The sequence below is a fragment of the Stegodyphus dumicola genome, chromosome 8 (genome assembly GCF_044657685.1).
Source record: "Stegodyphus dumicola isolate Sdum_Otavi_A_Nest chromosome 8, ASM4465768v1".
NCBI classification, from domain to species: domain Eukaryota; kingdom Metazoa; phylum Arthropoda; class Arachnida; order Araneae; family Eresidae; genus Stegodyphus; species Stegodyphus dumicola.
This window is the reverse complement of record NC_140775.1, coordinates 85,365,723-85,378,841: the sequence shown is the minus strand read 5'-3', so window position 1 is coordinate 85,378,841 and position 13,119 is coordinate 85,365,723. Positions and strand designations below refer to the sequence as shown.

General features: G+C 36.0%; 1 protein-coding gene across 2 annotated transcripts in view; it reads left to right on the top strand.

Moving 5' to 3' along the window:
- The window catches only part of LUBEL (Linear Ubiquitin E3 ligase), a 125,036-nt gene that overhangs the window by 28,936 nt on the left and 82,981 nt on the right, over positions 1-13,119 (top strand). The gene's annotated exons all lie outside the window — the stretch shown is intronic.

The window sequence follows — 13,119 nt, the reverse complement described above, 5'->3', positions numbered from 1 at the left end:
ATATATATATATATATACACTGCTGGCCATTAAAATTGCAACACCATGAGGGAAAACAAATAAAAAAAACAATAAAAAAATAAAAAAAATTATTTATTATACTTAAGCGTATGGCATGAATACAAAATATTAAATTAAATTTCTAAGCAGTTTGGGGGTTTAGAATGGTGCGAAACTAGGAGAAACAGCTGCCATCCCTGGCAGCTAAAACGGCTCTTACACGATTAGACATGGAGTCGAAATGGGCTTGGATGACAGAAACAGGCAACTCATTCCTGCTACTTCAAGGCTATGCCACACTTCATCAACCGGATTAGCTGGAGAGGCATGGCGGGCAGTCTCTCAGCAACCCACGACCAGTTATTTTCAATGGGTGACAGATCTGAACACCGTGCAGGCCAGAGCAGCAATCGAATATCCTGTGTATCGAGAAAGGTCCGAACACGACGTGGAACATGTGGTCTTGCACTATCTTATTGGAACATAACGTTTGGGAGGCCTCGAAAATAGAGCACAACCACTGAACGTATAATATCAGAAATGTACCAATCTACGCTCAAATTACCTTCGATCCAAACTAGAGATGTGCGTGTCGTGTACCCAATGGATTCCCGAACCATCATACCAGGTGCAGGGCCTCTATGCCGATATCGAATGCAAACAGGCGACGGGGTCTCCTGGGGCCTCCAGATATGTATGCGGCCATCAGAATGCTTCACGAAGAACCGAGACTCGTCTAAAAAGATGACATTTTGCCACTCCTGTATTCAGCTTTGTGGTTCGAAGCACCAGAGTCACTGTCTCTCTCTGTGCTGCGTTGTCAAGGGAAGCCGAACTAATGGTCGCCGTGCTGAAAGTCCACACTGCTGCACCGTACAAGAGGATACTAGGCATGCTGCAAACATGTCCATTTTTTGACTAATTGTCCGTGATGCAGTTAAACCGTTTTGCAGGGCTGACCTCCCAATATGTCTCTCCTCTCGGGCGTTAGTCATGGGAGGACATTGAGATTCTGCATGCCGTTCTGTATGACCCTCAGCAACCTATTGATTCCATAGTCGCGTGACAGTGGTTGGATATCGACCAGTGCGATGGGTGATATCACGTAACGATAATCTACACTCTCAATAGACAACGATCCTGCCCTTATCGAATTCCGACACTTGCTGGTAAGCATTTCTTCTTATTATTCAAGTCACAACACGATCTTCTGAGAAAACTTACAAGGGCTTTCCGAATAAGTAATCCACTCCACACCTCTTCTTTATTTTTTTATGCTTCAGATGTCGTTTCTCCCTCCTGCTCTGAAATACATTTGCATATCCCACCTCTTCTTCCTTTAATGTGATTTTGACGTTCGTCAGATCAGTCCTTCCTGGTGTTGCAGTCATATATATGTTATAGCAAATTATACTTTGCTTTCAAATAGCATCATTGTAATTGATATGTATCAGTAGCCTTTTGTTAATTTGCCACTGTCAAGCGAAATGCATCATTCGAGTCACATTTACAGTAAGCTCAGATCATGCATTTTACATACAATAAGTTCTTAGGAACGAATGAATATGTTCACATTGTTCTAAAAATAGGAGAAACATTCACTCCCCAAACATATAGTACGTCATCTGCAGATAAAAATTTGTAAATTTATGAATTAATTGATTGGAATGCTAGATGGTTCTTATTTCGAAATTTTACATAGCTTTTTTAACGTTCATTTTATGAAAAGAGAAGTTACGTCACATCTGTTGTTACAAATTCTACATATATATTTGGACTACTCGGTATACATTTGCTTCGCTTTGGAGCGTTTGGTCCAACAGCCAAATACTTACCTGAAGACATTTGTCAGAGACTGCAGAACCTATTTTTCAGTCATCTGTTTCATCACCGAGAAAATTGTTCAGAGGGTAGACTGAGCACCACAAAAAGTAGACAAAGAAGGATGAGTAGCACCACAAAAAGTAGACTAAGAAGGATGAGTAGCACCACAAAAAGTAGACTAAAGTACTAGAAGGCTAGGTTAAAGCATCACAAAGGGTAGACTCGCTCCCGCGAGAAGGGAAGAACACTCACATTTAGTTAAGGTTTACCTGAAAACTGAATTTACACCCTTGGTTTTTGAATAGTAGGCAATTTTCGTTAACCACTACACAGTCCACGGTAACTCATTTTGCAACCTTTCAATCTAACATAATTCAATTTTTTTTTTTTTTTTTTTTTTTTGTTAATAATACCAAATCTAATTTTTATTCGTCACTATTTTCAACTGAAAAGACACAGTTTATGAGCGGTTTCTTGATGTGACGTGCAAATTATTTTGCGCAAGGGCCATGGGTCTTAACCCTTATGTACGGGATGTAGAATGCCCGCTAATGCGCAAAACAGTAGACAAAATCTTATGAGAGAAAATGAGTAAATATTTTTTTTAATTCTGAGAATTGCAGTTAAAATATTTAATTAAAATTTACAGACATTTTAAATGGGAAAGACTGTGATGAAATCTCTATCAGAGCTTTTTATTTTTTAGGCATAGGCATACTGCTCCATGTTTCAGTATTTGGAAAATTTATAATTTCTCTGGAAAATTTTATTTTCTTGTCAATTTAATGCAAACCGAAAGAGCAATGAAATTAAAGAATATGAATAATCAATACATGTTCAGTAGTTAAACCCTGCTGATTTTTTTATTTTTCAATTTCGTTTCTTTTGCCAAATCTATCCAGAATCTTCTTGATTTCATAGATTTATTTAAAATCTTTCCCTTTAAAAAATTTTTAATAATTTTGTTTTCTAAATTTGATAACAATTTTAAGCATCTATTGCGTTTACACTGTTTCATAGTTTTAACTAAAAAATCTACAGTATAAGTTATCATTAATATTTTTTCACTTTTTGCCTCGTGTTATGATGCCACAATATTTATTAATCGACCATGCTAACTGGCATATTGTCACTTCTTATTTGCTGTTTTTATAGGCCAACTTATGGGCAACGAATTTTACTGTAAAGCAATATTAACAAAAAAAAAAAAAAAAAAAAAAAAAAAAAAAAAAAAGGACGGAGAATCTTAGTTTATGCTAGGAGAATAATGCAAATTAAACGATGAAACTGACTAACAAACTGTCTTCTCTAAGAGCTGTTGCCAGTTTTATGAAAGATATTTAATTTATCATTCAATAATTACATATTTATAATTAACATATTTAGAGATTTAAAAACACTATAGGTATTTCTTAATTATTTTTTCATTTATTTTATTTGATGTATGATTAATTTTCAGTGCATTTATAAGGTATTTCTCCAGCCTTCCTAACGTGTCTTCGTGGTGTAGTGGTCAGCACACTGAACCGGTATTCTCAGAGGTCCGCGGTTCGATTCCCGGCGAAGGCCTTTGCTAATTTTTCATCTTGTCTGTTTCAAAAAATATACCTAATGTCTCTACAGTGGCGCCCGATCTAAAAGGGTGTTGGATGAGGATTCTCCACACCCAGGATTTGGCGATTGGGTCCCCTAAAAACCACAGTCGCCTTTTAAAAAGGGAAGTATATAAGGTATTTCTCCTACTTTCCTAGCGTGCCTTCGTGGTGTATTGGTCAGCACACTGAACCAGTATTTCAGAGGTCCGTGGTTCGATTCCCGGGGATGGCGTTGCTAATTTTTCATCTCTCCGGCCTCGAATTAACCTAATGTCTCTACAAAACGGAAGCTTAGTTATTGGCTGGAAGTAAGGAAAGCACCAGAGCACAGAAATCTACAGGCTTGTTCCAAATAATAAAATGCAAATAATAACACAAACAGGTATAACATATTATAACGGCTTTTAACAGCATAAAGTAAAATGAATAGAAGCACAACTAATGAATATAATAATCAGTCTAAATATCTAACAACGGCTCCAGGCCGTCTTCTGTTACCTTCATAATGAGGATCATAATTTAGCATTAGAATTGAGGGGTTGTTAACCCTGAAAATTCTGTTAATATTTTTTTTAGACTTCTGTCTCCCGCCTTCTTAGATAAGGTATTTCTCCCGCCTTCTTAGCGTGCCTTCGTGGTGTGAGTGGTCTGCACGCTGGGCGCGTATTCCAGAGGTCCGTGGTTCGATTCCTGGTGAGGGCATTGTTCATTTTTCATCTCTCCTGCTTTAAAAATAACCTAATGACTCTACATGTTAACTTCATGATAAGGATCCTAATTTAGCTTTGGAATTGAGGGGTTGCTAGCCTTGGAACTGTTAAAAACGTTTTTAGACATTTTTACAATAAATACAGCAATAGGTTTTATCCTGAGTTCTTCGTGTATGAATATTGATAAGAATATTGATCTGTAGAATTAAGTCTTCGTTAAGAATATTCTTCGTTTAATCGTTCGCTCTTCGTTTAAGAATATTGATCTGTAGATTTGTTTCATTTGATCACATAAATTAAATCAGTACCTGAAACATGAAGAACACCCTGAAAAAACAGAAAGAAAAATGTTTATGTTTAATTAATTCTTGTATTTCGGTAAGAATCAGTGTGGAACCGAAGATTAATGGTTGCTCACATGATTACATTTTTGACTTTTATGATTGAACAGTTTTCTTTCGGCAAATGATTTACCAATGCATATTTTGGATAATGCATTATATTATACAATTAAATTACGTATTGTTGTCTATGATAAACTCCCAAATATTATAATCGTGCCTGCTGTCAGTGCTATTATTGCACGCATTTTTATTTTTATTTTCCTTTTTGAATTTTCCACTGACAGTTTTGTTTGAAGCAGCTGAAATTAAACATTGCCCCTGGCCTTTGAAATAAGAAGTACAGTAGATTACTACCTATTATTTTTCAGCAGCATAAAAAGCTGTTACTTAAAATAGCGTACTAGATAAAAATGTTCCTTATGCATTTTTATTTTAGCATCCCTATCGCGTAAGAAACGCAAATTTAGAATCTTCTTTTTAACCTCTTTTGTTGCTACGAAGCGAACCGCCCTCGCATCTAAGTATTTTTATGAATAAACGCAACGCAGAATAAAATTTGAAACAGCTAGAGCAACAATAACTTTCATTTTGCAGAAATTTTCTGTGAAAATAATTATGTGCAAAAGTATAGTTACATTTCCAATTTGCGTCATGTAATTAAAAGACTGTTTAAGTTTGAAAGCTCGGAGATTACTACTTTTTTTTCAGTTATATCCATTAGAACGTTTAGAAGTAAATTATTGTTTCTGAAAAAACATTATGTGAAAAGATATCAGAAATTTTGACCGACGTATAATCCTAACAACAAATAAATTACACTTTCTGTAAAAAAATGTATGTGAAAAAGAAATTAAAAATTTTGACCAACATATATTTCCTCACAACATACTGCTCATAAATGCATTTTTAAGTTCAGCTTTTAATTTTATGTAAACATTTTATACCATCTTGAATTTTATGTTTAATAGATTATTCCTGCATAATGATTTGCAAGGAAGGAGTGAAAAATCATTTTCACATTGCAATTATAAATAGTTTGTAGGCTTTAGTAAAACCTCAAAGGTATATATTTCTAACGTTAAATCTTTTCTGCACTTCCACTGTTTTGTCTGTTCCACCAGAAAATGCAATTTAAGTGGGTTTAAATAACGAATAGGCCTAAAGATAAAGCTAGAGCTCTGACGAATTCGGCTCGGCGTGTCGTGATTCGAATTGTCCTGTTGGAGTGGCGCGCTGATTATGGATCATTTAATTTTTTTTCACTTGCAGTTACATGAAAAAGGCGTTAGAAAATAATTCCAGATTTTTCTTTCTTATCCTGTCGATTCGCCGCATATTTAGAGTGCCCCCATGCCACACAGACACTATGCATTTACAAACAACCATACATTTTCCAAGATTCCCTTCGGTACGGCAGCCGGCATCACTAACCACTATCTTAGTTAGGGGGCTCTCTATCTCTCTTTTTTTTCTTTCTGGCTAATATCCAAAAGCTCTCAACTTCTACAATTGCTATCAGCTTAAATACACTACAGAATACGTAACAAGCTAATTGGCATTCTAATGAGGAATACGGAAAGAAGCTGTTAAAGCTCAAAATGTTTTTTTTTTTTTTTTCGACATTGGCCACTCCTAAGGCCGGATCTGGTGATTTTCTTGTAGAGGCACCTAATAGCCTGACCACTATACCGCCTGGGCGGCCAAGCTCAAAATCATAATAACTGGTTAATTTAACACAAGACCCTTATAAAGTTACTCGGTATTTAGATTGAGAGTAATTAGAGCCTTACAAAGGGAACTTATGATTTTTATTTTGAATATTTTCCGCAAATGAATGATTACTTTTGAAGCAGACGATAAAAAGTTAACATTAATTTTTTGTCATAAAAGTTTAGTTACTTTAACACTCACATTTTCATTTCTGCTGAAAATGTTCAAGACTTAAATTTCTCGCTTATAAACTTCGGAATTTTTTTGAAAAGTTGCTTTACTCTACTACTCAACTTATACGTTGGTAACAATTGCTAAAGACGGATGACAGTAGCAGTGGTAGCAGTCACAAAATGGAAGGCAAGAAAATTTGGAAAAAGTGCGCGATACAGTACGAAGTATTGTGCGTATGCAAATTTCGGATTGCCGATGTTGCTCGTTACGTGATGCGCTGAGAAAAATGATAAAGGGTGTGGCGTATATTGACTTTTGTTGTTCAAAAGCAACATTTAACGATAAAGACTCAATTGACGAATTTGCAGTTTTGGGTGTGTCTTCTCGATATCATTTAGATAATTTTACGTATCACTATACGTTTCCCGATATCAACTGGATAATTTAACATTGAAGAAAGGTGAAAAATAACAGATGCTGCTTGGGAGTTCAACGTCAAGCACAGTGTTGTTTCAAAACGGAATGTGTAGCAAATGTCACGGGGAGGTCGTGTTCGCAGTGCGACGCCTGCAGAAGATAGCTATACAGTACTATCGACTTCAGGTAGCAAATCATTTAGTTGATGCTATTGACAAGCGATCTCCAAAAAAACTTTAGCCAGACGTTTGCACCAAGGAAAGCTGCACGCTCGCAGATGTGTTGTGCGCATTCTATTGTCCAGGCAGCAGCGTACCGCTCGTTTGCAGTGGTATCGCGATAGTCGTAATTCGACTCAATAGACCTGGATTTTTGTACTATTCTTAGATGAGAGCAAATTTAGTCTGTTCTAGGATTATAGACGCCAATTGATGTCGCGTGAGAGTGGTACTGCTTATTGCCCAGAAAATATCCAGGAAAGGACCGGTATCCGAGATGTAGTAGCATGGAATGAGCTGGTACTATGATCAATGGCCGCCCGCCTCTACATGTGATTGCAACTGGGACTATGACTGGGCAACGATGCATTAATGATGCTGTGTTAACTCATGATCACATGTTTGGTGGTACGGTAGGGGATAAATTTGTTGTCCAGAACAGTCGTTGTCCAGGAGTGTCTAGAGAGTGAGGACATTCAACGCCTCATATTATGAGCACGTTCTCTAGATCTCAATCCATTTGAAAATGCCTGGGATGCTTTGTACAGGAGTCTTACCAGTCGATAAAGCCCTGCAATAAACAAGGACACTCTCACCCGTGCACTGACAGAGGAATGGGAAAAATTGCCCCAGCAGCTGTTGGATAATGTTGTGCAAAGTATGAGAAGATGTGTGAAATCTTACATCGCTCTCCTTGGTGACCATATCTCGAACTAACATCTTACGCCAGAGTGCCTGTGGACGGTAACTGCAATTTTTTCACTTTTACGTATTCAGCACAATATGACCATTTTGTCCCTTAAACTCTTTTCAAAGCCTTCTAGATTTCAGAGCACAATAAATTATCTTTATTGTTATGTCCTAGTATTCTGGAATTATTTTATTTCACATGGCATCCAAAGACATTTACTTTTTAAAGCGCTGTGTAGTAATTTTTCCTTAAAATCATTATACTATCAGTAACATTCATGCCTTATCAACGATCAAAACTCCGTCTTAGAGTATTGCTGAGAACAGTTTCTAACCCTTCTAACACCTGTGATGTTATAGATTAATAGATGAACGATAATACAACGGTAATAATAGTAACAATAATATTCCAAATAATAATTTAAAAGCTCAATCAGTGTGTCACAAAATTCCTTCTTTAGTGTCTGGGAACCACATATTTGTTTGACATTTCGGGGAGCTATTTATTCATTCCAACGTGTAATAAAAAATAAAGAGATTTCAAACAGAAAGATAGTGGCAATAACGTATATTAAATTCCATAATTTAGTCTACTATTTATACTACATATTGTGTCTTATAAACTGGTATTCTTTTATTTATTCACTTGTTTTCAAACAATAGCTTTTGGACTGGCTTATTCCTCTTAGAGAGGATATCTGTCACGATAGTGAAAAAGATAGTGAAAAACGGATTACGCTTTGGATTTAACCTGAGAATGTATGAAAATGAATTACTAGAATAGTCTTTCTCCTTATTGTTAATTATGCAGTGGTTCAATAGGGTCTTATTTTAATATAAAGGGTTGATTTTGTATACATTTTTGATCTAATTTTATCAATAAAACGTTGCTACTTCATTCGAATTCTTTTACGCCGCAACACCTCGGTGTCCTTTCCCTGGGGATACGGATCAAATTTATCCATGCGCTAATGAGGTAATGAGCTAAATCCCTGGGGCCTGGGATTTATCTCAAACACACTACCATGAGTTCGGAACTTGTGAAATCTGTAAGTTTCGCTACTGATTCGGATGACTTAAGCCACTACCCTCCGGGACAGCATACAAAAATGTCATGCCATTTTGGGTATTCAATGTGCCTACAATCAACATTATAAGTACTAACGGCTATCAGTGAATCAATATAATCGCTTTTAGATTCTGGACAAATTAGAGCAGCAGATGAAAATGTAAAAATTATTTTTTTGTATTTCGCAAAGTATATTTTATCTCGACCATACGTAGCACAACTGTGCGCAATAACAAAATCAACACTTACTACCTGCTATGTTCAATAAATGCCAACTGATCAACCGGCCACACCTTGGTTGTGGTGGCTGGTGGGTAGTAGTTTTTTTTCCGTATGATGACATATTTTGTTTGTTTACTTGTGACATCTAAGACCAGAAGTCATACCGTCGGGTTAAGTACAAGACACTAAACTCGTATATGTTGTGCCTTAAAAGTCGAGTATGTTAGAGCATAATACTAAGCCAAGATATATGACCCAAGAGAGTATAGTGTAATTGTATGTTCGGAATATTGCTTGTTTTATACTGTACTATCATTAGTTAACTATTACACTGCTGTCATGACCTCATGACCGCCTTACTGTTGCGAGATACCTAAGGTATTTACACTCATGGCCATAAATTAAGGATAATGCAAAATCAGGCAAAGGAAGAGTTAGAAGCAAAACAAATTTGACTTATTTGTAAAGCTTATTTATTAAAAAAAAAGGTAAAGAGCAAAAAAAGATGCTATATGTTTGGTATTATTAAAAAAATTAGCGATTTTTTCTCCCTGGAGCAAATTACAAAAAAAAAAAAAAAAAAAAAAAAAAAAAAAAAAAAAAAAAAAAAACAATTTACAAGAAACCAATATTACATGGTTCGTATGATTGTTAATACATTGTATGTCTCCCAGACGATGCAATACAGTCCGTACAACGCTTAGGCATGCTGAGTATCAAATTATCGATCTGGTCTTGGGGGATATTGCACCACTCAAAAAGCAATGCTCTCCGAAGTTCCGGTAGAAATGTAGGAGGATGTTGACGGGCTGCAAATCGTCGGCCAAGCATGTCTCACACGTGCTCTACTGGATTCAAGTCCAGTGAGAATGCTGGCCAGCCCATACCGGTGATATCCTCCGATTAAAGGCATTCGCTTACGATGTTTGTACGGTGAGGACGGGCGTTGTCATCTATAAACACAAATTGTGCGCCCATGGCGCCCCGAAACAAACGTACATGTTGTTCCAGAATGACGTCCCGATAGATTTGGCTTGTCATAGTTCCAATTTGAACATGCAGGTCAGTTCTAGAACCCAGAATAATTTCACCCCGAACGAGCACTCCTGCACCACCGTAACGATGTCGTTCAATGATGTTTTCTTGGTGGTAACGGGTACCTGGAGCTCTCCATATGAAAGTCCGGCGAAAATCAGACTGCAAGCTAAACCTTAACTCGTCGGGAAACATCACACAAGCCCACTGTTGCGGTTTCCACAATGCATGCTCTCTACTCCAGGCTAACCGCAGGTGACAGTGAGTTGCAGTAAGTGGAACGCATCTGACAGGTCTACGAGCATATAGACCAATCTGCCCTAAGCGTCTGTACACGGTCTGCCTTGAAATTGTCGTACGAGTGTGGCTGAAGAGAGCTGACGAGACAGGTGTGCTCCGCCTGTTTCTTTTGGCAGTAACTGCCAAATACCGGTCATCATTCGGCGTTGTAACTCTGGGGCGACCTGTGCTGTAACGTCTACTCACAATACCATCATCTTGGAATCGTTGCCAAAGCCTGGAGATGACACTCTGGGCAATTCCAAGTTCGTCTGATACTTCCAGTTGGGTACGCCCACATTCCAGACTGCCAATAATTCTACCACGTAAAAAATCATCCAAATGCGTCCTTTATGTCATAACTATTCGGTTATTGCACTGAAATGCTTATAAAGCGCCTGCGAACAATTTTACTTCTTTGCCTGTATTTCTTATATATCACTCTCTTACACTCTCGTCATTGTGACGTACCATCGGTGTCATCTGAATCCTTCCTGAAATTTGCATATGATTCTGGAAGATGTGTGTTGTGATTTTACAGGCCATATATTTATTTTAGAGTTCGATATCCGCGTGACTCCGAATTATCCTTAATTTATGGACATGAGTGTAAAATGCATTGAAAGGTCGGCTTATTTTAGGTACCGTCAACGCACTTTCTTTAAAGTGTGCCAAATGGTCTTTCCTTGATCAACTAATTTGTGGCCTACGCAAGTTAGTTGACCAAGACAAAATGCTTGATTATAATATATGTTACTGTGGTCACTTTACAGTAGGAGATCGCAAGTTATTTAAAATAATGGGTTATAAATGTATTGTTTATGATGTGTTCTTGTCGTTCGTGTAACTGTTGAATGGCTAAAAATTTTAAGATTAGGGACTGTTGAATATTTTCCTCCTACAAGTATATTGGATATAGTCTAATTACTTAGCACTTACTATAATAATAAACTAACAGCGATTAAATTGCTTTTAAGTTTTTGATGAATAAAAAGACTTTGGTGACTCATTTTATTTCTAAATATTTCTTCTTGGAGTCACTAAGCTATATTATCATACGCTAATTCAAACCTTATCTCGTAAATATTTAGGTATTGATGACAAGATAATGTCTGTATATAGTGCAATTGATAAAACGTACTTTCACATTCGCTGAAACTTCTAAAGAAGAAGATTAAGAAACCTAGTTTAACCAAAATAAACATATTTAACCTAAATAAGTTTAACAAAGTTCAGCTCTTATGTTACCTTAAGATGCACGTATTAATTTCTTCAGTTTCTTTGTTAATAATGGAAACATCATATCACATGTTAAAGTGTGAGTGAAAAAGAAATCCATAAAACTGACAGAAGAATATTTGATTGCATTCCAAAGAACGGTAGCAGAGTAAAACAAAAGTTAAAAAGGTCTCTTGCAGTATCGTATAAAATGATGGAAGAGTTCCAAGAATATCGATGGACAAAGACACTTGAAAATCCCCGGCAGACATTCACCCTTAAATAACAAAAAGAGAATAAAAATGTGTAGTGTCTACAGGCTTGCAGTTCGTGTCTAGGATATTTATCCTGGCAGTTTTATTTTCGTTGCATACTGGTATTTCATTTCATGATTAACATGTCTTTTCAAAAACGTTTTTTCAAAACATAGTCATTGAGGCTTAATAACTTTAGAGTTTTAGGAATAAAATGCCAGCATTTAAGTTTATTAAGCTCTTAATAGAGTATATTTTATTAAGCAACTAAAACAAATATTATGAAGACTGAAATTATAATGTTGATTTCCCAAAGACGAATGTCAAAAGTTGAAATATTTATATCAGAAATGCTTATTTGATTTTACTTTTCAATTTATTTTTTGTAAAAGCAAGCAATTTTCATGACCCGAATTTTCAAAACGAATCACTCTGCACTCTCACAGTCACTTTTATTTTCAATGAATAATTTTAAATTTCAATCTTTAATTAAATTGACTCGTTAGTTTTTCTAGAACGGAAATATCAGATGTTGCATCGATTCGAAATTTTTCTTGTAGTTCGTAAATATCGTATATTTTAGAACAGTTTCTTAAACTGTAGGCCGAAACCCCGAATAGGGTAGAGAAAATTTAATTTTGATACATGAATTTTAAAATATTCCATTACCAGACTTTTAAGGAGATTGCATTGATTGACATAAATTAGATTAATCCGTTATTAAGCCCAAAAGGAATTTATGGGGCTAAGAGTGATTCAAACTAGAGCTTTTCAGAGTTTCTGAAATGACATTAAATGTCATTAAGGACAACTCACTTATATGAAACGACTTTTCAGTTTTAACACATTTTGAATCAAATATCATTTAAAGGTGAAAAACGATGCAGATGCTTAATGTCCAGCATAGAGCTCTAAATAAATAATAAAATAGAGCTCTAAAATTTAATATGATATGCAATAAAAATAAGCGCAGTTAAAACATGATTTTCCTTCATTAATTTTTGTGTACTTGAAGCAGATCCTAAAACTACTACTTTTCATACATATATTATTTACCAAAACAGTAAATGATATATGAGAAAACATTTATTTTTATATCCTTGTAGAGATATTAGGATTTTTTGGAAGCAAGAGAGATTGAAAAATATGCAACGCCTTCCCCGGGAATCGAAACGCAGACCTCTCAATTACTCTCTGAGCTTGCAGACCACTACACCACGAAGGCTCACTAAGAAGACGAGAGAAATACCTTATATCCTTATTGTGTATTTAACATCTGGGGTCGAGAAAAGATCTCGATGATAAAAAGGGGTTATGATAGACAAAAAATTAAGAAGCGATTTTTAATATAAGTCTATCC